The sequence below is a fragment of the Cyprinus carpio genome, chromosome B4 (genome assembly GCF_018340385.1).
Source record: "Cyprinus carpio isolate SPL01 chromosome B4, ASM1834038v1, whole genome shotgun sequence".
In the NCBI taxonomy this organism is placed as follows: domain Eukaryota; kingdom Metazoa; phylum Chordata; class Actinopteri; order Cypriniformes; family Cyprinidae; genus Cyprinus; species Cyprinus carpio.
This window is the reverse complement of record NC_056600.1, coordinates 22,859,814-22,884,359: the sequence shown is the minus strand read 5'-3', so window position 1 is coordinate 22,884,359 and position 24,546 is coordinate 22,859,814. Positions and strand designations below refer to the sequence as shown.

The 24,546-nt window shown below is 36.5% G+C and overlaps 1 pseudogene; it reads left to right on the top strand.

Moving 5' to 3' along the window:
* Positions 1-858: 858 nt before the first annotated feature.
* LOC109111563 overlaps positions 859-24,546 on the top strand; it is a 49,873-nt pseudogene continuing 26,185 nt past the window's right edge.

Here is a 24,546-nt window from a genome sequence, read left to right as displayed (position 1 = left end):
TAAAAACAACTAGACTAAATGAGAATGGTTTAGTTTTCTCTTTTGTAGCATAGTTGTGTTATTGCTACTATTTCTGTTATTGACCTTTCAATAAAGTTTTGCTATTAAGGGCAGCCTACCCTTTGATGTGAACTTAGCTATACATGCCATTTACGTCAGAGGGAGCTATTTCAGGCCCTGTTGAGATTTAGAGAAATGCCCTTGCTTTTTTATTTTTATTTTGAATTTTCACATTTCTCATATTTGTGTTATTGCTACTATTTGTGTTATTGACCTTTCAGTAATAAAAAAAGACATATTAAGATTATTGTGAGAGTATTTTTGTATTTTCAAAATACTAATTACTTGTATTTTATTTAAATACATTTTTCACATCAGTGTTTTGTATTTTATTTTGTTACATTTCATGAGCCAGTATTTGTAGTTTGTAACAAAATAGTTTTTGATGTATTTGTGCCCACCTCTGACTGTAACCACATACATGGATATAAAAATTATGCGTATAAAAGAAACAGTTGGCTGTCTAAGTGAGTTTGAATCATACACTGATGGTTTAAGTTGTTGTGTTATTTGGTACAGTGAGCAGTTTAGCACCGGTTAATGATTCAATGCACAAGAACTGCTGTAGTTTATATAACAACCAGGGGCGTCGGACTGGGGGTAAAACCAGTACTGATTACCAGGGCCCCAAAGGAAGAGAGGGACCTTGAAAGAATATATTTTATTTTACCTGGATATTTTCATGGGGGGGGGGGGCATGGGGGCCCATCAGGACTGCCTATACATAGGGCCCGGGATCTTGTGCAACGCCCCTGATAACAACACTCTCCAACAGCAGAATGGCATTTTTATTTCGTTTAAGTCTTATTCCTAGTCATATTAGAATGATATCTTAGTTTTACCGACAAGACGTGCAGACTTAGATCAGTATGAACGCCCACGATCCAACCCTCGAGGACAGCAGGGAGATTGAGGAGGAGATAAGTGCTGGTAAACAATTACAACTACTATTACTATAAGGCTAGTGTCATCGTCACCTTAATCATCACTAAACTGTGTGTGTGTGTTCTCTTGACAGGCCCCAGTGGATCATCCGTGGTTCCCAGCACTAGTGCCCACTCCCAACCACAGCCTGGGACATGTCTCCAGATGCCAGCTGAACATGGTAAGCAAAACTAGGCTTTGTATTATAAAGAGCTTAATTAAACTTCCAGTCACTTGAAAACACAATCCAGCTGGTACTTTAATTTGTATTACAACCTCTATTACTGTTAGGCTACTGTCATCGTCATCATCTTATTCATCACTAAATTTTGTGTTTGTATGTGTGTGTGCGTGTGTGTTCTTTTGACAGGCCCCAGTGTTTTCTGTATTCTAATTTTTTTTTAATTCCTTTTTACGTGCAGACTAAGATGAGCGCGACATCAGTAGGAACGCCCACGAGCGTGTTCACAGTACAGAGTCTAGCGTCACACAGCTGGTGAAGACTCTCTGGCAGTCAGCGCTGTGAACGGGGCTCACTGTGTGCGCGCTTGTGTTCAGCATCCGGTGAGAGCAGAGACATTCGCGGATAAACCATCTGAACCATGGCTTCGTCCAGCGACTCAACACAGACAGCAGGTAACTTTCTGCCTTCAAGAAGCACTTCAGACTATCTTTGAGCTCGGTAAAGTTGGCAAGATATTCACAGATTCGACTTTTTCGGATCAATAACTCGCGAGCAAAACGTTTTTGATAAACGAATTATGCATCTTCTCACTCGTACTGAAGTAGTAAACGAGCTACAAGCGAGTTTGCCTGAAAACAAGCTTTCCTCCGCTCTGTACAAAATACATGATCTCAGTGCGCTGCGTCTGAGAGACAAGTCCGAAGGGACCGTCTGCAAAGTGCGAAATACTCAATAACTTCAGAGTAACACACTGTACTTTCACCAAATTCAGTTCACACATCACTGCTCTCCTGCAGTTATTTTGAAAATAATTGCTTTTGCATATTTTTTTTATGATTGTTCATTATGGAAAAATAGGTAATGACTTTGTAACTACATAACCTCATGATGTAATAAAATTACTTAATTTATGGACTATGGCTCCACACAATACAAACATGTATCTCAACTCAGATACCTAATGCAGTTTTCTTTTCAGTTAACTGTGGGGTGTAATAGAACATAATGAAAATAAGAATTCTTCACACAAATGATGTTAAAAAGTGATGAATAACATTAAGGAAACTGGACATTCTTATGTTCTTGGAATGTTACAAATCAAGTTTCCTAGAATGTTGAATTTTAAATCAAAATTAATGTGAAAGAACGTTTTAGGAACATCATACCTTTTAAAAATGTTCCTCTAATGTCAAGAAAACTGGACATTTTTTAATGTTCCCAGCACCAACACTCAGTATTTGGAGAACGCTCTTATAACAAAATGCTATCCCACAATGCTATGCGGTGGCTGTAAAATAATGCTTCTACAGTTTAGTTACAATAATATTACAGGACTGTCCTTCAATTTCCCATCATGCATTTGCATTTACAATAAAAACATGAATACAATGCGTTGTTGTAAAATGAGTTGTAAAAATTACATCAGTTGCTAACAGTGTAGTTACAAAGTTATTACCTATTTTTCCATAATGAACAATCAAAAAAAATATGCAAAAGCAATTATTTTCTAAATAAATTTTGTAGTGTAGCCAGCAGGAGAGCAGTAATGTGTGAACTTAATTTGGTGACACTACAGTGTGTTACTGTGACGTTATTAACTGTTTTGCATAATAAAAAAACATAACAATTGTGCAAAAGCAACTATTTTCAATATGAGTGCTGTAGTATAACCAGCAGGAGAGCAGTGATGTGTGAACTGAATTTGGTGAAAGTACAGTGTGTTACTCTGAAGTTATTGAGTATTTCGCACTTTGCAGACGGTCCCTTCGGACTTGTCTCTCAGACGCAGCGCACTGAGATCATGTATTTTGTACAGAGCGGAGGAAAGCTTGTTTTCAGGCAAACTTGTAGCTCGTTTACTACTTCAGTACGAGTGAAAAGATGCATAATTCGTTTATCAAAAACGTTTTGCTCGCGAGTTATTGATCTGGAAAAGTCGAATCTGTGAATATCTCGCCAACTTTACCAAGTTCTAACTTTGATCGAACCAAATATCTTAACTAATCACAGACCAGGGGTGCGTTTCCTGTACAACTAACGTTACATAACTCGCTGATTAACCACCCTAGTACGATGCATCGTTATGGAAACGAGCTAGTCACGACTGTTTCCCGAAACCATGGTACTGGTGTCAGATCCATCGTTCAAACTATGTTGGTTTGAGCTGTCGTTCTTCTTCCTCTTCGATCTAATGGCTGACTGGAGCCATGAGCACATACCGCCACCTAACAGTAATATGGTTTTATATGGTCTTTTTAATATTTAATATGGTCTTTTCTTTGACTCGAGTAATAGGAGTCGAGTAATAACGAATCATTAATTTGTTCTGCAATACATTATATACATATACACACACGGAGTTAAAAATGTGCTCTTTTCTGATCCCAATGTCTATAATTTCACAATTTCATATAAATACCATTTCTTATTTAATATTGATAGGCCTACATAAGCACAGTTGAAAAAAGTTTTTAAAAACTGTGATGTAGTGTTGTGGACATCTGTTGCTTATTTTGCTAAATTTTTCCTATTAAAGTCTCCTTGCCATTCAGCCATGTGTTAATGAAAATGACACGAAAACCCCAATTTTCAAAGCATGAAATTGCAGTTCTTTTGGAGGAGGTGGAAAATAATAAAGGCCAGCTATTTTCAAATCTGAAAAAATACTGCATTACAAATACTGACAAAAATAAAATCTGGGCAGAAATCACTAAAAAAATAAATGATGCTGGCTATGGATACGAACAAAGCCCAGAAGAAGTCAGGAATAAGTGGAGGGACTTCGCAAGTGTGACAAAAGTGCTGCAGCACGTTTTGGGCATCCTGGGGCCTGTTGCATTGGAAGGATCCTTGGAGGTATAGATACATGTGCATCAACCAGGCCTTTGCCTTCAAAGTTCAGGCCTCCAACATCAGGCCTTTTCCTGCCTGGGCCTCTAACATCAGGCTTCACATTTTCAGAGGGCAATAAGAAGAAACAATGCCTTAAGTTCAGTTGTTAGCTACACTGCATTATTATGCTGTTGGAAGTTTTGTGGAGGTGATGGGTGATGGCCTGAGACTCAGCAAATCTTCAGTCAGCAAAACTGTGACAGCAGTAACACCTTTGCTGTTACAGCTTATGAAGAACATCCTGATTTCCCTCCAAACTCCTGAAGAAATCCAGCTGGCCAGTCAACAGTATTGACAACATCTCCAGAGTTATTGGCATTACTGATGGCACCCTTATCCCAGTGTCAAACCCTGTGGTAAATGAGCCCTTGTACATTTACAGGAAGAGATATCCAGCCATTAATGTTCAAATAGTGTGTGATCACAAGGGGATGTTCAATGACATTGTAGCAAAATGGCTTGAAGACTCTTTGACTCTTTTGTGTGGGTCACTTCTGCAGTTTGCAGGTGGCTGAAGAGGGTGCATGGCTTTGGTGATAGCTGGCTGCTGGGAGACAGTGGATATCTTCTTCACCATACCTCCTGACACCTGTGCAGCATCCAGCCACCATTCCAGTGTAAACCATTTGTTTAATCTGACATAACAACTGTTAAATATTTTGTTTATTTGCCAATATGCCCCCTGCACCGCAGACTTAAATGAACAAAAATAAAAAATACTTTTGCAAACAGTGTATATACACACACACACACACACACACACACACACACACACACACACACACTCATTTGTAGAGAATATTCTATATTCTAATTCTGTAAAAACAACAAAATCACTCTCTTATTTATAGGTACATTTTTGTTACTTTATTTGGGGACATTCTTTTAAAATACTGTGATTTGAGTGTTAACATTTAATATAAGTGAAAACCTCTAACATACTGTGTTACCAATATTGTTATATGAGAAATATGCGTTTATGTATGTTTTAAAATACTCAACTGATAAACTCACCTTTTCTTCACACAAACGAAATGAAGGCTGTGTTCCAATCGGCATGATTAATCTTTTCAAAGGGAACTTCGAAGGCACATTGCGAGGACCATGCTGCTATATAGTTTCAAACTGAATTTGTGATTTAAATATTTAAAGGTGAATTAGGTAAGATCTACGCACCACAACTTTCTTCCAAATCACTCAGAGTGGATGGTGAAATCTTCGAAAGGAATAGGGCATAGGGTCGATATCTCTGAACAGAACACAGCCCAGGTGCGGCGCAATCAACAACGTAGACACAGCAAACTAACGACGAACTATGACTCTAACCACAGGTGAAGAGCTGTTGTTCCAACGACACGAGTCTGTGATGTAGTTTGCGAATGTTCGTTCGAACTATTTTCAGGAAACACAGAATCGTTGAACTACGTTGGTAACGACGGAACTTGCGACCATAGTTGGCTAACGATGCTTTTGGGAAACGCACCCCAGTGTGAGTTTTCATCCTGTTCACTTTCGATTTCATCACACAATCCTGTTTACCACCGATTCTGAAAAGGGCATGTTTTTATCCAGATCTCTTTCATCTTACTTCAACAGTGTGTTGGCATTTATTTCATTAAAACGCATGTTAGAGGACGCCTACACTCTTAAAACCGATGTGTTAAAAACAACACAATCTGTGTTATATCTTAACACACCTGTGTGTCTAGTTAAGGACAAAAAACATTTGTGTTACTTTTATCTCAACCGGTGTGTTATTCTTCTTAACACAAATATTTAACACACTAATGTGTCATAAATCACAGAATTTATGTAATAGATGTGCTATTTTTGACCAGTTCAAATGAATGCAAAACAAAACAAAACAAAAGGGGGCAGCTGTGGCCTAATGGTTAGACAATTGGACTTGTAACCAGAAGGTCTCAGGTTCGAGTCTCGGTGCTGGCAGGAGTTGTAGGTGGGAGGGAGTGAATGAACAGCGCTCTCTTCCACCCTCAATACTCATGACTGAAGTGCCCTTGAGCAAGACACTGAACCCCCAGTTGCTCCCCGGGTGCTGGATATATAGCTGCCCACTGCTCCGGTGGCGGGTGTGTGTTCACGGTGTGTTCAACTCTCACTGCTGTGTGTGTGCACTTGGATGGGTTAAATGCAGAGCACCAATTCAGAGTATGGGTTACCATACTTGACAAATGTCATGACTTTCACATTATTATTTTTTTTAAATATATTTATTAAAACTGGACTGCTACATTTTCACAAAGTCATCATTCACATGTCATTTGAATTGCATAAAGACATTTTATTAACAATTTTATATCGTGGATTTACAAAAAGCTCTTCTTTGTAGGAAATCACGTGAAGAGGTTTTACATCAGCAGCATTGCTCAAATTAATCACTTTGTATTCATTTGTTCTTTGGACTGCATGAATACATTTGTGATAGAAAAATTAAAACAATTTCTTTTTCACATTGTGGAACTATGTGTAAAACTCTCCAAAGAGACGCTCTTCTCTTAAGTCACAGTTTAAAGCAAGTACACAACCAGTTTGAAAAGTCTGACCGAACACACTAACGGAGTGAGAAACATGAACAGTGCTACATGTGCCAAGTTCATAGCCAAGTCAAGCTCCAACCATGACTGGAAAAACATTTGGGACAGTCATTTTTTCTGTTAATGGACTTCCCAGTTTCCAATGAATCATAGTCTGAACCTGACTCATGTAGGCTAATGTCTTACTTACAGTAGGTGGCCATCCAAAACGTTGGTTCTACCGCCGCCGCGGCGTCTGCAAAGTGCATTTGCAGCTTTTGACCGCTGAGTGGCGCTTTAATCACAGGTTTTCAAACAAGCGCATCAAAGCACATTTTCGCAAATAGACGTCAGCTTTGCCTCACCGAAGTGTTACATTTGACTGCAGTCGGGGAAAATGAAAGAAAAAATATTTAATATTCACAGATGAAAGTTTAGTCTTTATGAAGATATGTGCGTTTATTAGAACGAATTCAAGCAGGATAAATGTCAAGCCATGAGCCTGTGCTTATATTTTCTCTACACCATATTTTAGATTTGACACATTTAAATAGTGTGCAGTATTATTTATATAATATGAATTATGTGTTATATTATTCAAAAGAAATTGTGGTTTACTTTGCATCGGAGCATTAAGAGTGGTAGCCTATTGTGAGCTAGGCTTGCGTGTTTTATAAATTATTTTCTTTATTTTAGTAAAACGTAAGGCACTGTATAATTTCGCTCCCATTATTTAGGTCTAATTAAAACAAGAAATGAATAAATTAAACCTGCACGATTTAACTAAATCATTGAAACTCTAAAGAATGGACGGATTAATAAAACGTCCTCATTTTTAAACTCAAGTTCTCTCATTATAATCAACAAAATACACACGATGTAAAAAAGAGCTTCATTAATTGACAACTTCTTCTTTACTTGCTTTCATGTAATTTAAGTAAAAATAAAAAAAAAATAAAAATAAATACATTGTAGCCGCATTTAAATGCAGGTTTGTATAATATTCCGTAAAATATCAGTGCAAGATTTGCTCGGCGCGCATGAAGCTGAGTGCACGCAGCATTTATTCTTATTTGTCTACATATTTTATCTTCATTACAAATCTTGTTTGGTTTTATTTTGGATAATTGCATGTAAAAAAAAAAATTTGCTTTGTAATGCATATGCAAAATGTGAATTATTATTCATATTAAAGTGTTTGTGCAAAAATTATTAATGCGCATGCATGACAGGGAGGCGCCCTCTCGGTCACGTGACATTTTTCCTAATAATGAAATAACTGAAGATTTTGGTCACATACATGAGAAATATATCTACAGAAAGCTTGAAATGTCTTTTAAACGAATCAATTCAGAACGAAAGCATTATGTAATCTGTGAAGGTTGTATTTCTGTTTAAAGGCGCGTTCATGTGGAGAGAGTCAGCACTGTGAATTTCATCTTGCAGCCGACAAGATAACATTTGTTTATTAATAAATAATTAAAATGTCTCCTTTTTCATAATTATTAGGCTACTTCTGCCTGTGCTTTGTGGCAAACTTAATGCATTTGCTTGAGCGTGGAATATATTAAGGCTCATTATGGATTATAGTTGTAAATTTAATATAAACCTGCGATTAGTTGAATAATGACAAATGAACAACTAGTAACTAGAAAAATCTTACGTGGGAGGCAGACCTATTAAATAGCCTCTAGACATCTCTGTTAAAGTTTTTAAAGCATTTTATACACGTTTGTATAAATTCTTCTTTCAGAACGGTCTGTAATGGAGAGATGTCTTAACACTGATTTTTCCTCTGAAACACAAAAACGAAAATTGAAATAAAATTGATATTTTATGTTTTGAGAATGGCCAGCCCTTCTCTGCAGATATTGTGCTTTTGGTTTGTGCATTTTTAAATCACATAAAGTCTACAAAATATATAAAAACTCTTGTGTTTTTTGTCACGTCTGTAAAAAAAGCCTTTAAAACATGTTCATAAACGGATACTTTACTGATGTCTGGACTCTGTTTGGGATTTAGAAAAACTTCAATATATTGTTCATGAATACATTCTGTGAAAATTTATATTTCACACTCTAAAAAATATTGTATGGAAGCAACAAAATAAAACGGCCGACGCTCCACTCAGGGCTCGTAGTTGTGATTGGGCTCAAGCCTCCCCCGCGTGTTTGAGACACGCTGCCGAGCAGAGTATGAGCGGAGCGGAGTGATTCTGACTGAAGAGGAGCGGATTTTTTTAAAAGTCGGAGCGTCGTGGTTTTCACTCGCTCCAGCACCGCTCCATCACGAATACAATTCATGCCAACAGCCCGTAATATAACTGCATATTTAGCAAGAATTTACATGATAAACATATTTAGCTATATCTTGATACACATAATCTCTCTGATCAGAAGACTATAATGACGGCAATAGTCGAGCGTTACAGGCTAGTTCTCAAGGAGTTTGTCTTTATTTTACTGATTATTTTCGGGTTAAAGCATGATTTAAACAGATACAGCACATTTACACGTAATTGCTGTCGCAATAATGCATTCAAACAAATGTAATCTTACAGTAGGCTACTTCATCTGTATCTGATTTTGAATGAGCAGAAATCTGTAACAAATGCATCGATCTGTAGATAAAATAACTGATGAAAATGTAAACTGTTATTTTCATCACAAACAAAATTTGCGCAGCAGAAAGCAGCAATTATACCTTTTAATGCTGACATTTTTATTAGTTTGGTGTTTGGTAGGACAAAAAGTTTGCACACAATAGCCTATCCCCCTTTGAAACTCTCCTGTAATTTTATTTATTTATTTATTTATTATTTTATTTTTATAGGCTACGTTATGAACATAACATCTCAGCTTTATCCACGGAGCGAGTGCGGAGCAGTGTTTCTGGTATCAGTTAGCGCGGAGCGGATTGATTATTATTATTAGCGTGGAGGGAAATTGTTGCTGCTCCACTCTCACATACTCTGCTGCAGAGTGTGAGAGATGTTTCGCCCTATATGAACAAGACCGTCTGGTGTAGACACGGTTAGACAGTGTCTGCTATATTTACAAATAATTGATATAAGAAATAAAAATAAATACATAACCTAAACCAGCGACATTACGAGATGAAAATATAGACTAGAAAACTGATTTAGGCCTACACTTGGTCTGTCCTCCGTCCATGACACTGACTCACTGCGGAGCTGCCAATTTTAATCTGAACAGCTCTTAACGCCGAGTGGATGGCATGATGGGCTAGTATTAAAAAAATAAATTAATAAATAAAATAAAGGTCTTTGCAGCTTTAAGGTAATAACAGTAGCTACTGCTTTTTTTTTTAATCATCTTGGTTCAGTTATAAATTTGACTGGTAAATAATAAAGAATTATATTAAAACTTGTTTTGAACAATTTATTTGTCATTTGAATATTGATTTTAAGTAGGGAGGCAAATCTGATTTTTTTTAGGCCATCGCCCAGCCCTAATGCAACAGTTTTTTTTTTTTTTTTTTTTTTTTTTTTTTTTAAGTTAAGGCAACTTCCTCTGAAATTAACTTATAATAATTAATAAACTTTATTGCGCTATACAGTAGTCAACATTTGAAGTGGATCAAACCTGTCTATAACCCTCTGGAGTCTAAGGGTATTTTTGGGGCCTGGAGAAGTTTTGTCATGCCCTGACATTTGTGCTTTTTTCAGTTTCTTATAAATATCTAAATGGCTAAAGTCTAATCTCACTGTAATCAGCACAAACTGGGCTATAATAATATGTGAGCAGCATGTATGTACATGATTGTGTTTTTGAGAAAAAAAATGTTATGCGTGGTTAGTGAAAAAACTAAAAATGTTAAATCACTTGAATAAGGCAATAAAACACATACAGAACATTGGTTCCCGGGACTTTTGAGAACTGGAGCTTGTAGCCTAGAATTTTTTTTTTCTAAATGATGTGAAAATCATCTTGTTTACTCACTTACAGGAAACAATATATTGATTTTAATTTTCTAAGACACTTTTTGTTGGTAAAAGTCATATTCGAGTATGCGTCAACTATCATTAATTCACACCTGAGAAGACAAAGGCCTGCATAATGAGCTGCATAATGAGCCATTCAGTCACCTGTGTCACTGAGAGCGATGAGTTACAAGAAAGAATGTGAGGACAAAATAAATGTATATAATTTTTATGTTTGTAGTTTATTTAGAATATATTTAATTATCCCACAACATAATTTAATATTCACTTGTGAGTGCAGTTAAACAGTTTATTAGGAAAAATCAAAGCTGACTTTCAAACTGAATTTTTTGCATCATTACTCCAGTCACACAATCCTTCAGAAATGTTTTTTAGGAATATTATTTTCTACAAAAAATGCATTATTGTTATTATTATCATTATTATTATTATTATTATTATTATTAATGTTGAAAAGAGCTGAGAAATATTTTTTTCAGGTTTTTTAGGGGGGATAAATTGAAAAGAACAGCAATGATTGTTACATTTGTTACAGTTACATTTATTGTTACATTTATATTATTTACATCAAGCTTTTGAATGGTATAGTAGTGTATATTGTTATTGAAACTTCATAATATTTCACTTGATTATACATTTAGTCAGGAATTATAGTTTGGAAAAAGTCTTTGGAAAAAGTCTAACTAGTAAAATGTTTACACGTTATGTGAAAACTAGTACAAGTATATAAATAAAATAAAAAGAGACTTACTCATGTTTATGATCTCTGCTGAATAAAGTGCTTCATTCTTTTTTCTGAGGAAATCCAAATCTCAAATCCTCAACCACATCACATCTTTTTGGGGTGAATTATGTCTTATTCCTCTCATCGCGAAGCAAACAGTAAAATAAAAAAACTTGAAGAACAGTCTCGCTGCGTTGTCTTCTGTTGTGTGGGCGTATTCAAGCCGCGCGCTTCAGTGAAACATTAGGCTGGTGACACACTGGCTGCGTGGCGTTTCTGTTGCGTGTCAGTTGCGTGGCGGCTGCGTCGCGTTTTCTGTGTCTTTACACACCAGACGCGTGCCTGACGCGGCGCTGGCGCACTGCTGCTGCTGTAGGTGACATAGAGGGAGGCCGCCGACAGACCAGGCTCTTGTCTTCACGACAACAATTTCAACTTTTTTTCACACACCTACACCTTCCAAAATCCGAAAAATGGGTAAGTGGGCTGTCTGTTTATTTCAATAACATTTACAAATTTGTGTAGCTTTAAAGAGCTTATTTAGCCTGCCTGATGTTGGACCGTCACTCAGAATACACACTACGTTGTTAAAATGTCATTAATTAATATGTTTGTGTACAAAATGACATAAACATATTTTCCTATTCTATTTGGCCTGGAAACGCTTCCAACACGCTTGCGTGTCGCGTGAAAAATAGGCGTCGGTTCTATTTCTAGCATGCACGCGTTTTCCTGAGACGCGCGTCTCACGCAGGCAGTCTGCAAGCTCTAACCTGTTAACATGGGAGCCGAAATAAAAACGGTGACACACTGGTTGGTGGCGTAAGCGTCTCAGCTGCGTGGCGTGTCCGTTTTTAGACTGTAGCCTAAGACTATCCTATTTTTTTAATGGCTTTTAAGGATGTTATAATGTATATTATAATGTTATTGTTGTTTAACGTCTTCCTTTCATTTTACAATTACATTCAGTTCGCAATCCGTCCCTTTGCCTCACCTGGCGGTAGTTTCGTGAATGATTTTAACACGGGAATGATTTGCAGTTAATGCCGCGGCCCTGCGGGGGCGGTACACGCAGCGGTATTACCCATTTTGGTTGTCAACCTACTGTATACAGTATTTACAAAATTGCATACAACTTGTGCTTGTCTTTTTAGAGGACCATGCTTTCCCTCAAATCCCATGCACCAAAATTTAGACAGTGGGCCAAATTTTATCATCATTCGCCAGTAATGAGTCATAAAATGATGCTTTGGTATTATTGATTTGTTTGGATATAGAGTCTTAAACAAATTATGGTGATCAATAACTAGTTGCTTTAAAAAATATAGCTAATCCTTTAGTAACAACTGGTGCAAAAATGAGACTAAAAATTTATCTAAGAAGGAACAATTTCCAGTGACTATCACCTTCAATTTCCAATCAGGATAGGCAAAAAAGGATGAGACAGCACATTTGACGGGGTTCTCTGATGTTCTTAAATTATGAATGGCACTGGGCTTGTTTTTCTCGTTTGCCACACCATAGTCAAAGCTAATCATTTGGTCATTCAACTGGTCTAAAGTGAAAGGTTCTTGTTCATAGATGAAATGTTGTAACATTAGTTTGATCTCGAGTGGAGCCACACCCCCTAAAATGTCATGCATAATGTCAACGCAGACATTATCAGTAATATGAAAGTACTCTAGAGAGTTTAGGCAAGAGTCTGCTTTTATGCCTGTTAAACTAGGATGTTCATTGTAATTAACTTCACACAACTCCAAACAATCATCATCAAATATACCCTGCATCTCATGTTTTTCAATCAGACAGAAATGACAGGATTTGTTGCCTGCGAAACTCTCCAAATATCCTCCAAGTGAATGGCAGGCCACATTATCAGCAGTAAATGAGCACAAATGATGCTGCACTTTGGCCATTTATCTGAACTTCTATCCCTCTGGTTTCAAGAAATTTAATATCATCCAACACTGACTCAAATATTTTGTTGAAACCATAAACTTCTTTGTCAGCTGAATTAAAAAGCAAACATAGGTGGACAAGTTAAATCTAGCAGGTAAATTCCTCAGACAAAAATAAACTGCTCCCATTTTGTGAACTTTGGTTTTAGAGCCTAAAGGATTTGTTGTTTCAAAATCATCAAAATAAAGTTGAACTTGTAAAGCTTGAGGAAATCTACTGCAAAATTTGTGATATTTAAAATGTGAGCCATCACAGTAAGGCAAGGCAAGTTTATTCATAGCACATTTCGTACACAATGGTAATTCAAAGTGCTTTACATGAAAGTAAAATAATCATGAAAGAAAATAAAAATAGTAATAATAACAAAGTAAAACAAAGAATTTAAAAACTTTGAAAATTATTGAAACATTGATTCAAAAGGAATTTAAAACAGTTAAAAAAAGGAAATGTTTTTACATAAAATATAGTGAATACGTAAAATACAGTGTAATCAATTCGGACATCGCACGGTGCTCATTCAATAAATGCACAGCTAAACAGATGAGTTTTGAGTCTGGATTTAAATGTGACTAATGTTTTAGCACATCTGATCTCTTCTGGAAGCTGATTCCAACTGCCGGTGGCATAATAACTAAAAGCAGATTCCCCTTGTTTTGTGTGAACCCTTGGTATTTCTAACTGACTCGATCCTAATGATCTGAGTGGTCTGTTAGGTTTATATTCAGTGAACATATCTGCAATATATTTTGGTCCTAGGTCATGGAGTGATTTATAAATGAGTAAAAGTACTTTAAAATCAATCCTGAATGTAACTGGAAGCCAGTGTAGGGACCTGAGGACTGGTGTGATATGCTCAGATTTTCTGGTTCTAGTCAGAATCCTGGCAGCAGTGTTCTGGATGAGCTGCAGCTGTCTAATGGTCTTCTTGTGAAGGCCGGTGAGGAGACCATTACAGTAGTCCACCCTGCTGGTGATAAAGGCATGAACAAGTTTCTCCAATTCTTGACTGGAAACAAAAAATCTAATTCTTGCAATGTTTTTTAGATGATAGTATGCTGATTTAGTTACTGCTTTGACATGACTACTGAAACTAATGTCTGTCTCCAGAATCACACCAAGATTCCTGACTTGATTTTTAGTTGTTAGCCCCTAGAGTCAAGGTATGCATTCACCTTAAAACTTCATCTTTGTTTCCAAATGCAATGACTTCAGTTTTTTCCTTGTTTAACTGAAGAAAGTTCTGGCACATCCAACTATTAATTTCATCAATGCATTGGCAGAGGGAGTGAATGGGGCTGTAGTTATTTGGCGATAAATTATTAAGTTATTTAGGCTAGGTAAATCTGTGTATCATCAGCATAGCTGTGATAGGCAATTTGGTCCTTTCTCATTATTTGACTTAGTGGGAGCATATACAGGCTAAACAAGAGCGGTGCCAGAATTGAGCCTTGTGGGACTCCACATGTCATGGACGTCCACTTAGACTTATGCTCTCCTAGACTCACATAATAACCTCTCCCTTCTAAGTATGACCTGAACCATTTGAGTACCATCCCAGAAAGCCCGACCCAGTTTTCCAGTCTCTCTAGTAGTATGTTATGATCGACAGTGTCAAAGTCAGAATTTAAGCGAATATCATTTATTATCTTAATGAGTGCTTTCTCTGTGCTGTGATATGGTCGGAAACCAGATTGAAAATTGTCGAGGTATCCATTTGAGTTTAAGTATTTGTTCAGCTGATTAAAAACTACCTTTTCTATAATTTTGCCTATAAAAGGAAGATTAGATATTGGTCTATAATTGCTCAAAATGGTGTTATCAAGATTGCCCTTTTACAGGAGGGGCTTAACATCTGCAGTTTTCAGGGAGTCTGGAAGTGTCCCAGAAAGAAGTGAGGTGTTCACCACTTCTAAGAGATCTGCTTCTAAACAGTTAAGCACACTTTTGAAAAAAGATGTGGGAAGTGTGTCAAGATAGCAGGTACGATTTTAGGTGCTGCACTATTTCTTCCAAAATTTTGCTATTGCTTCATAAATAGACAGTATCTTTTTGATATTGCGTCCAAATCTGTCTGACCTCTGCATTGCTTGAGGATGTGCTAATCTCCTTCCTGATATGGATGATCTTCTCAGAAAAGAAGGAAGCAAACTCATTGCATTTGCTAACTGAGAGCATTTCACTGTGAATCTGACTTGAGGGGTTTGTCCGTCTCTCAACAGTGTCAAAAAGAGTACGAGTGTTGTTTAAGTTACTGTTTATAAGGTTTGAAAAGAAACTCTGTCTAGCTGTGGCTAGTTTCACATTAAAAGCATGAAGGCTGTCTTTATAGATGTTATAGTGAATTTCAAGTTTTGTTTTCCGCCACATCCGCTCGGCTTTTCTGCATTGTCTTTTCATAGTCTGAACTGCTATTGATCTTCTCCAAACTGATTTCTGTCTGTTTGTTTTCTTACTGACTATTATTGGAGCAATATCATCAATAACATTCTTAACTTTTGAGTTAAAGGAATCAAGGAGAATATCAACAGAGTCTGCAGAAATGCTTGGTGTTAGAGATATAGCCTCCATAAACCGCACACTAGTGTTCTCGTTAATGCATCTCCTTCTGACAGAGACAGATCTAGATTCAGTGGTAGCGGAGATCAATATATCAAAGAAAATACAGAAGTGATCAGATAGTGCTACGTCCTTAATAACAATGGATGAAATGTTTAGACCCCTACTGATGATTAAATCTAGAGTGTGTCCACCTTTGTGTGTGGGTCCATGCACATGCTGAATCAGGTCAAAAGTGTTTAGAACCATTATCATTTATTTTGTAGTTTTGTTTTTCTGCATTATCTATGTGAATATTAAAATCCCCTGCAATAGCAAAACAGTCAAACTCTGAGGGAAATCATTGATAACATTTCTGTGACCTCTTCAACAAAGGCTGGAGAGTATTTTGGAGGCCTGTAAATAATGATAAACAGAATGCATGGAGCACCTTTCAGCACAATTCCTAGATATTCAAAAGACAAGTACTGACCAAATAACACTTGCTTGCATTGGTAGACATCTTTAAATAGAGCAGCTACACCTCCACCTCTCCTAACAGTCCTGCAGACACTCATGAAAGTAAAGTTAGGAGGGGATGCTTCATTGAGGACTGTTGCACTGCAGCTGTCTTCTAGCCATGTTTCATTCAGAAACATAAAATCCAGATTTTTTTGTGGTTATAAAGTCATTGATTAGAAATTATTCATTTTTTAGTGAGCGAATGTTTAAAAATGCAAACTTGATGGCAGTGCTTTGTGTCTTTACATCAATCTTTTGTGCATGTGATGCTTCTTTGCACATCGAGGAGGACTGCATTTTTTCAACAAATGCTGCTGCACAGCTTAGTGCTGCAAATACTGGAGCCATCAAAATGAGTCTGTAGAATATCACCAGCAGCAGAGCCAGATGCAGCTGAGAAGTCCTCACTCATGCTGGGGTCAGAGTCTTGTTCTAAATGTACTGGGTTTGCAGCTGGAGCATGCTCTCTATTGAGATGTTTAGCATAAGAATTGAAGTTATGGTATGTTCATTGACAGTTGTTTTGACTACAAACAATTGTATAATCCTGTCCATCAGAAAGTGCATGGACATGCCTAAGATGACTTAAAAGTTTCCGGATGTCTTTTGAAGTTGATTTTTTGCACTTCGGACATATGTACATGCGGTACAATTTAGGAAAGTGCTTGAAGCATTGAAATAAGCTCCACAACTTGAGATCTCTTCCCACCAGAGAAAGGAATGTCATACACATTTTCAAAGAAATTAAAGACAGATGTGAGTTGGACCGAATATTCTACAATGCAAACCCAGTACAGTTTAACAGCTTGTCGATGGCACACGTCAGACTCTTATCCTCCAGTAGAATGGTGACTTTGTCATTCTCTATGGCATTATTTCCCTGTCAAATGTCGAGAGCACATTATTGTAGCGCGAAAGTACATTAATAAAATGTACGGAGCGCGAATCTCTCTGCTCGCGCGCGCTCTCAGATACACGTTGCTCTTGTAAGAATTTTCTCTGGGCTCGCTCAGAGAGTATGCCTGCACTTAAACCGTGTTCAGTGCAATCGCGAATCTCTCCTCTTCATTTAAAGTAAGCGTATATGTGCTTAGACTGTGTCCCGTGCGTTCGCGCATGGCCAAGTACTCTTCTCTTCGAATTCTTTCTCTTTGCTCTTGGCATAAACGCTGTCAAAACGGCAACAACCAATCAGAAATAGGCTTCAACGACTGACCAATGAAAACGCGACATCGTACATGGAATCTTATTGGTTGATGGGCAATTCTTTTTCATGAGCCGGCTCGTTTGACTCAGCTCACTGAAAAGAGCCGGCTCTTTTGGCTCACAATCGGCTCTTTAAAAAACAATAATGTTTTGACTATGATAGGTGTGAAAACAATTCTAATTAAATTATTAAATGAAGTCATACTCTTTTTTGGCATGTTATATAACCAGCATGAACTATCTCACTAGTTATGTTTTGTATAACTAGCATGAACACACACACACACACACAATGCTGATCATATTTTTATTTTATGAGAGATTTGCATTCAGAAATGCAAGCTGCCTTACTTTCGAGGGGCTGATGCTGTTTCTTCTCCGAGTTTGACACTGTGTGTGTGTGTGTGTGTGTGTGTGTGATGGCTCGGCCCCTCCCTCATGCCATATAATTGGTTGACACCTCGTGTATGATTGACAGGAACAGAATGTGAGGCTGATCAGACAGTCGAAACGAATATGTGCGCCTTTAGGCCTTTATAATATTTTTTTTGTTCTTTGAACTAGTCAATTATTTTAAATAAAATAAAATGCATCCATTATTTCAGTATTACATAATGATTTAATTTCTATAGGCTATATTTTTTTTTAAATAGACTCGGCTCTTCAGATATGCGAGCCAGCTCTCGTCGTTCACCTACAAGAGGCGGCTCTTAGAGTCGGCTCATTCGCGAACGACCCATCATGGAATACGTTCACTGAAGTTCAATCAAGACGAGCCTAGATGGATCCGCCGAATCGACGATCTCAGGTAACCAGTTTTATTTGTTTTGATGTTAAATATGTCAAATGTATCTTAGAAATGTCTGGGAAGAGGGCGATTGGATTATTTTACATATAAATTACCTAGACTGTCAACCACATTGTTCACACTACGTGCCATGCCCATTGAAAGTGAGATTTTTTAGCCAAATATATTTGAAAGCCGATTCCAAAAGGCAAAAATAGTATTTTACGTCTGATAATTAACACATTGTCTCGTGCAATCACACCAGTGATTAAACATTAAGCACGTAGCGAGATCAACTGCTATATTCAAATCTGAACAAATATTTCGGGGGAATAAGATAAGGGGGCAAAATGCCCCAGTAAAATTATGTTATCTATGGCTGTCACGAATTAAGTGATGTGAAATTAATGAAAAGTGTCATCTGCAATAGATTTTCTTTATCGCGGATTGCAGCGTTGAGTGTTGTAATCAATCACGCACTGTTTTTTTTTTTTTTTTTTTTTATCTAAAAAATCTCACTTTCAGTGGGCATGGCACGTAGTGTGAACAATGTGGTTGACAGTCTAGGTAATTTATGTGTAAAATAATCCAATCGCCCTCTTCCCAGACATTTCTAAGATACATTTGACATATTTAACATCAAAATAAATAAAACTGGTTACCTGAGATCGTCGATTCGGCGGATCCATCTCGGCTCGTCTTGATTGAACTTCAGTGAACAGTAAAAAATGTGAGCTAAATGTTTAATACAAGTTTGCCCTAAACCTTTCATTTATCCTTCTATACAGCCTTAATTTAGTCATAAGTAATGTTTTAAGCTTTGGCTAATTCTAATGCTTATGTGATATGTTGCTTGCATATTTTTCTCGCTGTTCTGAAAAGAAATAAGGTGATCAGACTGTGAAGAATTGCCTATACACGTTTAAGTCTCCAAATACGCATTGTGATATCGTGGCAACTTACTCCTTCGTTTCATAATACTCAATTAATTGTTGTAAACTGAGATTGGTGTCTTTAGATGACATATATGTGCTGAATTCTAGATAAATAATCCACAACAATGGCATGCTATGGGCACAGCTGTTGATAGAGGCTGCAGAGGAAGTTCTTTTACGCTTCTATTTGAATCTTCCGCTTTTCAAATGCAGAAGTGTGATGAAGGCCTATTGCTCTGTAGAAGGGTCATTCTACAGAAACCTCCATTTTTCTGTCCCAAGCATTTACAGAAATATTACAACCCTAAACAACACATTAGGGTTACAATTTTTTTATATTTTAAAATAAAACAAAATGTTATTTGAACAATTAGACCTTCTTGCGCCATCAATGTGGCAATATTTGTTTTTAATTCATTATAAAAAAAATTCCAAGCACCACAAAACTGCTTGTCCCCACAGCCATGTACTCTTGTTTTTTCTACCATTTAAAATACAATAATGTATTCATAACTATCAAATATATGATATAAATGACATAATAAAACAAAATGCTGAATAAATATTATAACATATATAATGAAAACAGTGGTCCCCTGAGGTTGTGTCACTGGTGTTACAGTTTAACAAAAATCTGTCATTTTGTAATAAAAATCACACTGATGACATCACTTGACTTCCTCCTTCCTATTTTCTAAAGATCTATGAAAAAAGGCCCATGTTACATCCATTGTTTCTTTTCAGTTATCAGAAATGTTCTCATTTAATTCAGGATTTCATATGAAGCTTTTAGTTGACGTCACTGGTATGACCTATTTATTGTTAGGGAATTGTAAAAAAACCCCACTATAATACAAATGGTTTAAACTACTTAATTTAGTGGGTATACCATGATTGACAACATATGGATTGATACCTTACAGCAGACATTTTGTAAAATGCATTTTTCATGAAAATTGTCACTGGTGTTACCTTCCTCATGGGTAACACCAGTGAAGATCAGTATATCAGGTCTTATTGTAACGATCAGTGCACTGAAGGCGAGTGTAGATGAACCCAAGTGCAGTTTATTTACAAAGGTGTAATCCAAAATCCAAACAATAATCCAAACAAGATACACAGACTTGACGAAACAGACTTGACGTGGCATGAACAGACTTGACTCACCGACAGCAGGTTATAACATTACGTTAATACACAACAAAGCAAAATGGCAAAAACATGACTACTTATACAAACAATGAGGGTCACATGACAAGAACAAACCAATGGGAACAAGACACATGACTAAAGCAACCAATGAGAACAAACAGAACTGATAATCACATGACCAGACAATAAACAATGAGAACATGACACATACACAAAGCAGAGAAACATGAGGGCAAGGGAAGCATGACACAAACAGCAAAATCAAACAATAACAAAATAAAAGACATGAAAACATGAACATGAAACCAAACCCAAAACAGACATTACATATCCTTTTAATTCATCTGCATTAATTGAACTATAGGCCAGGGATATTTTCTTATTTTTGTGCAAAAGAAAATAGGCATGCATGATATTATCAGAATGTTATTGTAATTGGATGATGAAGGCTTAAAATTAAACAACGACATCAGCTGATCTTGCTCAAGGGCACCTCAGTCATGGTATTGCCGGCCCGAGACTCGAAGGTTGTGGCACTGAACCCCCAGCTGCTCCCCGGGCGCTGCAGCATAAATGATACCCACTGCTCCGGGTGTGTGTTCACGGTGTGTGTGTGTGTGTGTTCACTGCTGTGTGTGTTCACTTTGGATGGGTTAAATGCAGAGCACCAATTCTGAGTATGGGTCACCACACTTGGCTGTATGTCACGTCACTTTCACACTTTTTTTTTTTTTTTTAATACACCGATATGCCTGAATAGCTCTCGTGTGTTCAGGGTGTGCTAGTGATAAAATCACGTCAGCAGTGTTGTCATTCTTGAAGCAAACTTTTCCCTGAATGATGATTAGCTTCACTGTTTTGGATCACTGCATTTAATTTGAGAATGTAGATACAGAATGAAACATCCGGCCTGAAAGAGTAAACCGTCACTAGCGTGAGCAGCAACAGCCTCCCCTGGGTCCTAATGCCCATTCAGTTAGGAGGTTTATTTATTTAGGGACGCTGTTGGCCTGTTTGTAATAAAATGAAAATACACAAATAACATTAAGACACTTGGCCAAAATGAGTTGAAAAATATCTGCAAAAATCTAATATCATGCATACCTAAAAAACAAAACAAAATGAAAACAGTATAGTTTTATGCAAATCAGAGTCACACTGTAAAACCTGACAAGTCACAGTAACTCAAACCGTTTGAGGAAACCGATTGCCTTAAACCATTTAAGTTTTAAAACTAATAGTTGTGAGTACTCTGAACTTAATTCAGTTGAGTTCACTGAAAGAAGATATACATTGCAATTAAATAATTAAGTGATTAATTGAGTGATAATTGAGCATTAGTGATGAACAGCTGCTGTTATCAAACAGAATCACTGAAGAAAAGAGAAACACAAGAACTACAGCTGACTTCAGACACAGCCTTAGATGAAATAAACTGAAAACTAAAATACATTAAATCTCTCAAGATCTGATTAAACAACCCCACAAACAGCATCACCAGCTCCACTTTTTAATAATCAGACTGACTTTATTTCTGTCAGACGTCTACAGAAGATCTGATTGAGAATTAACTAAGGTTTAGATGTTGATTTATTGTTTCATTTGAAGTAACCATGTTAGAGATCAGTGTTTTCTTTAGTTGGGCTCTTGACCCTTGATTTCTGTCTTAGTTTTTTTCTCTGGCTTCTGGATCTGATTTTAAAATCTGTAAGAATTGCATCGATTTGTAGATAAAATAAAAGACGAAAATGCTCCACTCTCACATACTCTGCTGCCGAGTGAGAGATGTTTCGCCCTCGAAATGAACAAGACCGTCCGGTGTAGACACGGTTAGACAGTGTCTGCTATATTTACAAATAATTGATATAAGAAATAAAAATAAATACATAAGCTGCCAGTTTTAATCTGAACAGCTCTTAACGCTGAGTGGATGGCATGATGGGCTAGTATTAAAAAATAAATAAAATAAAGGTCTTTCCAGCATTAAGGTAATAACAGTAGCTACTGCTTTTTTTTAATCATCTTGTTTCAGTTATAAATTTGACTGGTAAATGATAAAGAATTATATTAAAACTTGTTTTGAACAATTTATTTGTAATCTGAATATTGATTTTAAGTAGGGAGGCAAAAAAATCAATTTAAATCGTAAATCGGATTATTTGTGAAAAAAATCGGGGATTTTTTTAGGCCTATCGCCCCGCCCTAATGCAACAGTTTTTTTTTTTTTTGAGTTAAGGCATCTTCCTCTGAAATTAAGTTATAATATCTAATAAACTTTATTGCGCTTTACAGTAGTCAACATTTGAAGTGATCAAACCTTTCTTTAAAGTTGTCCTAAAAACCTGTTCTGCAAGTTTGAAACCCTCATAAGGCACTGTCCATATGAAAGAGCAAGACATTCACACCTTTATCTCGACCCCCACAAGCTATACAGAACTACCCCCAACCCCCTCCAGCTGAACTGAACTCGGTCTGTTTGTTGGCTGTGAGGAACGCTGTTGTCATGTTACTGGGTTGAAACATGCCTGCACTCACAGCAGCCCTACTCTTTTTAGTCATTATTTTCCCGCAGCCCATATTATTATTATCACTAGACCAAAATAATAACAAATTATCAATTGATAATTAATCATTATTTTTGAGAAAATCGTAGACGTTTGTGAACGTAGACGTTTGCAGAAGGCTTTAAGACCAAGCGGAGTCCTCCATCAGCTGCTCCCGCTTCACAGCGAGCGCGAGCTCTAACTGACCCAGCTTCACCGTCCACGTTTGGATTTTATAAAATCAGTTTGAGGCGAATACAACTCATTGATCATGAGCCTAACATTTAGCAAGGCGGGAAAACATTCAGTCTACCTGAAGAAAGACGTATTTCATTGAGATAATGCTGTTAAATAGAGAGTAAAAAAATTAATAAAAAAAAACACTGTAGGCTATTCTGAAACTTGGATCTCATTATATTGAAGTACAAATCCAAACACCAGAAGCAACCTACACTCTCAGTGTTCTTTCACTGAAAAGTATGCATTTTATTTATTCACAGGCTATATGGTTGAAATAATATTTTAGTTGAAAACTTTAAGTGCCATTGATTTAAAAAATGCATCATAGAAATGTTTCATAGACCTTCAGTTGTCATGCTTTAAAATACAATGGACAGACATAGGCCTATATTATTGTACATTACAAATATTTGGATCGTCCCTTATTTTCTTAAAGAGTAAATACTTATTTTCTTCAAGAATAAACATTATAAATAAAGAATAAAAGAAAGAACCTCTATTAGCCCTTATTTTCCATTTCTGAAGTTAATTTGCAACTCTAATGATGATGTGACTCCCCTGACAGTGGCACGTTCCTAAAAAAAATAAAATAAAATAAAACCTTGTTAGAGCTATGTGAGCGATTAATAGATTTAAAAAAAAGAAAAAAAAGTGTGTGCTTGGTTTCCGAAATGGAAAACCAATACAGCTCGTAAAAAATGCTATGATGAAAAAGTCATGATAACATATTATTAATTCATAGAAATAATTTAAACAATTAAATCCTTTTTTATACTAGATTCAACTTGAATTTAAATACTATTAAACTGACTTTAAAATCTCAAGGAGTTTATAAGTTGAAACGGTAAAAGGTCACATTGCATGTTAAATAGCCTAAATGAACTTGTATCTTTTATAGTATCTGAAGATCTTGATTGCATGTTAGCATAAAACTAACAATATAATTTGACTTTTTTTTAAATGAACAATTCCTGTTTATAATATGTGACAGCAACCTTTATATCAAACATTCTGAAATCGTCCACAGCTGAGCATCGCGGGAGGCAGCTTGAGCGCGTGGAGTGAGTGTGATGCACAAAGCCATTTTTCGGATGCAATGGAAAAATAAAGCTGGATAAAATTATAGCTACACAAAACTTGTAAATAGTTAATAACATAGCCTAGATTAGGCCCATACTTTGTTAACCCACAATAACACATTTTAACCGATTAATCGCCTATTTTCGTTTGCTGCTTTTTTTTAAACACGCTAAGAAATAAATTAAATTTGTGAGAGTTGCATTTTATTACATTCAGAAATAATAACGGCAGACCTAATAATGTTATAATGTACCAACAGGATATTTTTAGTTCCCTTCACTTTACAACAAATCCTTTAAATTCAA